We start from the raw sequence: 7,891 nt of genomic DNA on the forward strand, positions 1-7,891 counted from the left end.
AAGATGGGGCTGGTTTACTTCATCGAGGATGTGTTGATAAGGGCAAAGAGTAATATGGGTGTGAACCTAGAGTACTTAGACCTCATAGAGGACATGTATATGTTCAATAATATTTATTTTTTATCGTTTTTGTTTCATTAGAATTTTATTCCACTGGATCAAACCTATAGGACTTAAGGAATGATGGAACACTTATTCATGGGGTGCGGTATTTCGAACAACTACAGGATAGCCTCTGTTTTGCTGATGCTATGAGAGGGAGAGGAAAAAGGGATTGTACTCAATCAATCAAGGGGAAGTAAGAGGAGCAGAGATCCGGATGGGGCTGCAAAGGGTTCAGTTATGCCTTTCAGATACAATTTGTTGGTTTGATTGAGTACTAATAAGGATCAAATTGTTGTGATTGTGATGAACACTAATTAAATGTACATGCAGGTGTGGGCATACGAAAAAATTGCGCAACTGGAGAAACCACTACGCTATTGTAAATGACTGATTCGACAGATATCCCAAATATTCTTCGATGATCGATAACGAATAAGTAGCCGATCCATGGACAAGTGTAGATGTACATAACTGAGAGTCGAGAGGTATGACTTTATTTCAAAAGTTATTAACTTTATGAAGGATTGTTAAATTATTTGATTATCTGTGTGAATTTTGATGAATATTTATGAATTCTTGTTTTGAGAAATGTCTATAAGAGCAGAGAGGTATGACCTTATTTCAAAAGTTCATAACTTATGAAGGATTGTGAAAATATTTGAATATTTGTGTGAATTTTGGTCAATAGTTTTGAATGTTTATGAATGATTATTTTGAGAAATGTAATTGAGATGGTTGGCGATAAATGGCAGGTGGTGGAGATTCGGGAGATAGTGCCCATTGAAGCAGAGCAGAACTCAGGCTACTAGACATAGGGCGATGATGCTGATGTCATGATGCCAGAAACCCTAACTCCAGATAAAAATGATGTCGGAGAGCTTGAAGTAGAAATTAAGGAGTTGAAGGTGGATGTGGGGCGTTTGGCCCATAAGAAGGATATTTTTCAAAGGAATGGTGATGAAGAAAAAGATGTAGAAGATGATGATGATGAGGGGGAAAAGTAGGTAAAAAAAAAAAGGAAAAGGAAGAAGATGATGGTGAAAGCTGTGGCGGTGTACGAAATGGTGTCCAAGAAACCAAAGAAAAATTAGAGGGTGGTCAAAACGGGGGTAGAAGGGGGGGAAACCGAGGGTTCAAGAGGGAATGAGGTTATGGGAGGTGTGAAGGAAATAGGTTTCCATGAACTTATAGGGACTGTTGATTTGGAAAGTCCCGCAGAAGTGTGCGATAAGGTGCTTGCACTGGTCAGAGAAAGAATAGTGCACGAGCACACAGAAGTCCAAAGTTCGGATGATGATGATGTTGCTATTTACACACTTGAAGGTGAGCACATTGGAATGAAGAGGAAAGCCTGCTACATTAGAGTGGTGGCGGCAAGGACTAAGGGCACCAAAGGAGAGGGCAAAGAACAAGACGAAAGTGGTGCATCACACGACATTGACATTTGACATGACAAAGTGCAAAAAACTCCAAGACAATGAGCCGAGGGAGCATGTTCTACAAAGGGGAGCAGCATTTAAAGCAATCGACTCAGGCTATGTGGTTGAGGCGCTTCATTATTTTTATCAATTTCATAGTTTGAAGAATGCCAAGAACAAGTAAATGATCATTGTGTTTTACTTTTGGTGATTTGGAATTTATATTCAGTAAACGACTAGAATGATGACAATAATTTTTTTTTTTTTTTTGTAACATTGTTAGTCTGGTTGTCCGATTGGAGAATATGACAGTTGGAGAGATAGACTTTGGGAGATGCCTCTTTGACAAAGGGTGGCTGTCAACTGATGTAAGTTTGTTAACCTTGTTCTTGATGGAGTGTTTCCATATCATCGGGGGCTCGTCTTTAACTTAACCTCAAGCTCGTCATTTTGTATGGTTTCGACATTGTGGTGCAAAGGTGTAGTGGAAGAATTTTGGTGGTGTGGTGTGGTGTGGATGATTTGAATTGGGGGGGGGGGGGGGGGTGGTTTGGTTAGATGATTCCCATAGACTGCATAATGGAGGGTGGAGAGGGATGGGTTGGTCGAGGAAGATGGATGTTTGGGATTGGGAAGGCCTGCACTTTGTTTTTTATTTTTAAATAATAATAATAATTTGGAATAATATTTTTATAATTGAACCTTTTTATTTGTTTTTTTATTCACATAGTACAAATTTGATAGTCATATCATCAAATTATGCCACTTATCTTTGCTACATCATCACTTAACTTAACGGTTAATTTAACGGATTGACTAATAGAAGAATAACATTGAAACGAATTCGCAAGTTGATGTATAATTAGGGGTGGGTTTGGTTTCAATCGGTTAGGTTATTTTCCAAAACTGAAACCAAACCGAAATTTTGGTTCGGTTCGGTTTGGTTCAATTTTTTTTTCGATTTTTATTTGGTTCGGTTTTTATTCAGTTTTATTTTGGTTTGGTTCGGTTTTTTATTTTATTATAAAACCTTTTTTTTTTTAATTTGAAAATTGGTCTATGCTCTACAACTTTGCTTACAGTTTTTCCATTTCAAAGAAAGTAAAGGAAGAAAAAAAGAGAAAGAGAAAGAAGATGCAAGGAGGGTCGGGTGGGGAGAAATAAAACGAAGAAAGCAAAGGGTCGGATGGGGAGAAAAAAAAAGGAAGAAAGAAGAGTTTGGGTGGGGAGAAGAAAAATGACTTGGATTATGGGTTAATGGTTGGCCTAAAACAAAAGCTTAAAACTTCTAAACTTAAATTGGGCTTGGAATAGAAACACTGAAATATTAAATAAATAAATAAACTTAATTATATTTAATTCGGTTCGGTTCGTTTTGGTTTGATTTTTGAATCACCGAAACCGAACTAATAACTTTCGGTTCGGTTCGGTTTTCTTACTTCGGTCTTTGTTTTAGTTCGGTTTTTGTTTTTTCCAACCCACCCTTATGTGTAACATCTTTAAAAAAAAATGATGTATGAGTTTGTTTTGTAATCCAAAATTGAGGGTGTAAAATGTTATTTAACTTTTCATTATATTAACTTGATTTTTTATTTTTAGAAAAGGGATACAGGTTGGCAAGCCACGGTTATCCACCCCTTTCAGGTCCGGAGAGGCTATGAAGAATTTTACCCTGCCTATGTTAGAGGTCTGTTAGTCGTATAAGGTTATACAATTAAAACACAAACAAAGAAGTGACTGACTTGATTCCAACGACGGTCATAGAAGTCGAACACGAAAAGAAGTGGGCACGACAACACCAAGATCTTCTATAAGCTCCTAGCCGAATACAACTACTCTATGGGAAGCATTATGTTGTGTGTTCTAGGGCTTATAGGGACCGGTGTTTTATGTAGGCTAAAAGCTAAGGTTTCCATCCATAAAGGAAGCCTAAACTTTACTTTCTTAGCCTCCAAGTCAAGTATCATAATCATATTCAATTAAGGTTTCATCAATCCTATTTCCAATATAAGACACCTTATATAGGATTGATATCTTTAAGAGATCAAATCACAATCGAATTATTCTCCAATACTACATTCCTATTACATGCAGTAGACCACTTAAAGGTTGATTTATATTGGATAAATCCAACATTCTCCCTCTTGGTCTACAAAATGTAATATTCATGTTTATACTTGAGATTGGAGACTAATGTCACTTTAGTGGTCATGTAACAGTGATTACATCTCATCCTTAATGCAGTTTCTGTCAAATGCATTTCTTAACATGGAACTAACAAGGTTGTAGGATTGACACAACCCAGAACCTTCATAATCACACATGCTAAGATCCTCATTCACATGAAACACAAATTATGATCAAGAGATGAAACTTTATATTAACCAAAATGTCTCAGGTCCACCTTATTGTAACTCACAAGTTACACTTTATGCTTCTTCAAAGCCTTAAATTTGCCAATGCAGATATCCTTCATCTAAAGGAACCACCATAACCTGCAGGTGTGAATACCAAATAGGCACATATCCAATTAAAATACCAAATAGGCACATGTCCAAGTAAAATATCCCAAAAACTTCATAAAACAAATTAATTCAACACTTGTGAGCAAGATGAATTAATATGTTTTTGACATTGATCTATGCACCATACCAGTTACTTTCATAGTGATTTCCAACACCTGCGAGCAAGATGGAAATCCTCACAACTGAGGCAGTGCACAAACCATGTCATGCCATTTAATATGCAATTTGATAACAACTTGATATATGATATATATTTCATTAGATAATTGACTAGCACACGAAAAATGTGAATTAATGAATCCAACTGGAGATTAAAATGAATACATGGATTCTATACATACCCTATAGGTCATTTGCAAATGTAAGGCATTACTAACACGAAACTCAAACTCCCACTTATTTGCAACATTGTTACTTAATTTGCAAATCAATACTTAAATCGTACTTTAGAAAATATGCCTTTAGGAATAGCCTTACTTAGTCAATGAATGCGTATTACCTCAATGAAAGGTACAACTAAGCATGAAAGCATTCACTGCTGTTACACAAAAAACGTGCATCCAACAACCATCTTATATGTATTAATAATAAGTCCACATTTATGCTAAGTCCTTATGAGCTCCAAAACAAAATGATCAATCGAGAAATCTAAATGATTGCAAGTAATAGAAATATATACACATGTACTAAGTAGCCATTCGTGCAACTTAAGCATATTTGTGACATCCCACATCGCTCAGGGGAGCGATCCTTAAATGTATATTCTCATCCCTACCTAGCACGAGGCCTTTTGGGAGCTCACTGGCTTCGGGTTCCATGGGAACTCCGAAGTTAAGCGAGTAGTGCGCAAGAGCATTCCCAGGATGGGTGACCCATCGGGAAGTTCTCGTGTGAGTTCCCAAAAACAAAACCGTGAGGGCGTGGTCGAGGCCCAAAGCGGACAATATCGTGCTACGGTGGTGGAGCGGGCCCGGGAAGTGGTCCTGCCCGGACCGGGATGTTACAATATTATTGTTATTCAAGTAACACAAATTCATGGAAAATAGAATAACACTTTAATAAATTCATGCAAATCCACTTAATGCTCAAAATTTTAGAACAACTCCCACTAAGTTTTCAGAGTTTATACTTGCAAATAAGTTAATGAGTGTGAAGCCCAATTTTTGTTCACTAATTCTCCCACTTGGGCAAACACTTGTTAATATATTCTTTCAAAGATGTACCTAAAGAAAATTGCTCTATATTTTAGACATAATAAAATAGACATCTCAACCAATATAAAGTTGTCAAACAGAATTTCAGCAATGAGTTACACTTACTTTAGAATTTATCATAATTAATTTACAAGCTTGATTGCTACCAAAGTTATACTGACCAGACATACTAATCTTCATAAGATAAAAATATGGAACTGTTTTGGGTCAAAATTGTAGTCTAAAGTGACGTCTGAAAAAGACCAACACAATCTGTCAGTAAAACTTGTCTATACGAGCATGGGTTACTAGTAAATTCACCATAATTAACATACACGGCAGAAAATTACGAAAATTTGCAGACACATTGTAGACATCTATATGTTGAACATATCCAAAATTCAGGTCATTTGGTGACCATTAGACGTGTCATTCACCTGATTTAAATCAAGACACGCAATCTGCCAGAAACAATTATGTGCATCTGTCATGAATTTATGCATCCATAACAAATTCAATTTCATATCATATCAATTTCGATGTCCAAAGGAAACTTTAGTAGTCAAATTTCATCCTCTAAACCGACATCATAGTTCAAATTGAAAAGATTTACAAGCATAAGATTTAAACAATGCGTACCTTAGCAATCCTTGATTAACCTTCATGGGTCAAATACTTTGCATCAAGAAGTCTAATGAAGAGACACAAAATACAACATGATGCAACCGATTTCCATGCCTTCAAACCACAACCTTTTATGGGGCTCATTGTGGAAATATTTGTCACTAATGAATGGCATGGAACTTTATCCCAATAAACTTAATGAAACTAAATTAATTTACACCTGTAGGCAAGAAAATTAACTAGTTTCTAGTACTAGATTTTATGCCACAAAAGTACCTTCATGAAAAACTTCAACACTTGTAGGCAAGATGAAGATTTTCACAACTTATGTGAAATAAAACCCATACTATGCCATCTTAATTAAACTAAAAAAAGTAATCCGCACCTGTAGGCAAGAACATTATCCCTTTTATTCTAATTAAGATGCAAAGTTGACCGGAGTTGACACACCCTGATAAAAAATTGGAGCGTGCTGGCCGTCACGTGAGGGTGACGTAGCCAAGTGCACAATGCGGAAGCAAAAGAGTGAAAATATGAGAAAAATAAAGTCGACAAAATAATTTACAATAAAAAGATCAGTGAGTGCTAGTGACAAACACGAAAGGAAAATGCAAAGTAGAAGTTCGAGTATCCTAGGTGCAGTCCAGAATAAGCAAACACTACACAAGTGATAACTAGAAAAATCCTCCATGGAGGGTGCTCTGCTAGAAATGCCTCGATGCCTCTTTCGTCACCCATATCCTCGCTACCTAAAACCTGGAGGTGTGCAAAACAGAAAACGTGAGTGGGCAAAAATAAAGTTTGTTTTTCAAACCAATTCATTCTCAAAGTTATAACCCCTCTCTGTAAAACCCGTATACTTTCCAGAAAATATTATACATACTCGTAAATCAAATCATGCTAAAAACGATAAAGCTCAAATATGCCATTCTGGAATATGCCATGTTAGAAATATCCAATCAAACAGTATAAGCATCAAGCAGGTGAGATAAAACAAATCATAATATGCCAGTGATATCAATACGTTAGCCGGAGTCACCTAAAGTGACCTGTATGGCTGAAACTATAGCTCCTCAACCACTATCCTGCACACTAGTCAGAACCACTTATAGTGGTCTGTACAACAGGTTGGGTGTAAATAAATACACTCTAATGCTACGATCACGTGAAGGCTGTGTGAAGTATCACAAGTCACCTACAAGTCGGAACCACCTAAAGTGGTTTGTACGACAGGCTGGCACCTGTTTTGGATCCAAGGTAAGCGTACGGTGCGGGAGGTGAACGATCACGTGAAGGCTAGGCCTTACTTTGGCGGAGCACAATCACCGAGGTGCAGGACTATAAGTTATAACTCAATCTCATCAACACAACATCTATCACTAACAACATACTCACCTGACTTACCTGAGAGTCCGCGGCACCAAAGCATAACCAACACAATCACAATAATAATATCGACGATGTTCGACATGTCATTTCAATTATAAAACCATTTAAAACGTAGTTTCTAGAAATATGCTAGTCAATATATATATATATATATATATATATATATATATATATATATATTTACATACTAAAAACAAAAGCCCACTCACTAATACGTAGAAGGGTCATAAGCCCTGAGCCTCGCATGGCTGCGCTCATCCTCCGGATAGTCCTCACCTATATGCGAAACAACTATAAAAAGGTCAATTAACGCACATAACCAACCTTAGGTAATAACTTCTCATACATTGCTTCAATGGGGTGTTTGAATATACCAACAGGCTCTGCTCAACCTCACGAACATCCTCATATTTTTAAAATAATTTTCTAACCTCCCACGTGCAGTCACGCGCCAGCCACCCGCGGGCACATGCCTGGCACGCGTGTGGAACCCTAACGGCGTTAGGGAATATTCAGTTAAAACCCTAACAGACGTTAAGGGTCGTTACCTGACGCCGTTGAATATTCCATTAACTCTGACGGAATATTCTCCTCCTTCTCCGGTGAGCCTTACCGATCGCTGCCGTCTGCAACTCGA

This window comes from Pyrus communis, chromosome 9 (genome assembly GCF_041283825.1).
Source record: "Pyrus communis isolate YQ-2024b chromosome 9, ASM4128382v1, whole genome shotgun sequence".
Taxonomy (NCBI): domain Eukaryota; kingdom Viridiplantae; phylum Streptophyta; class Magnoliopsida; order Rosales; family Rosaceae; genus Pyrus; species Pyrus communis.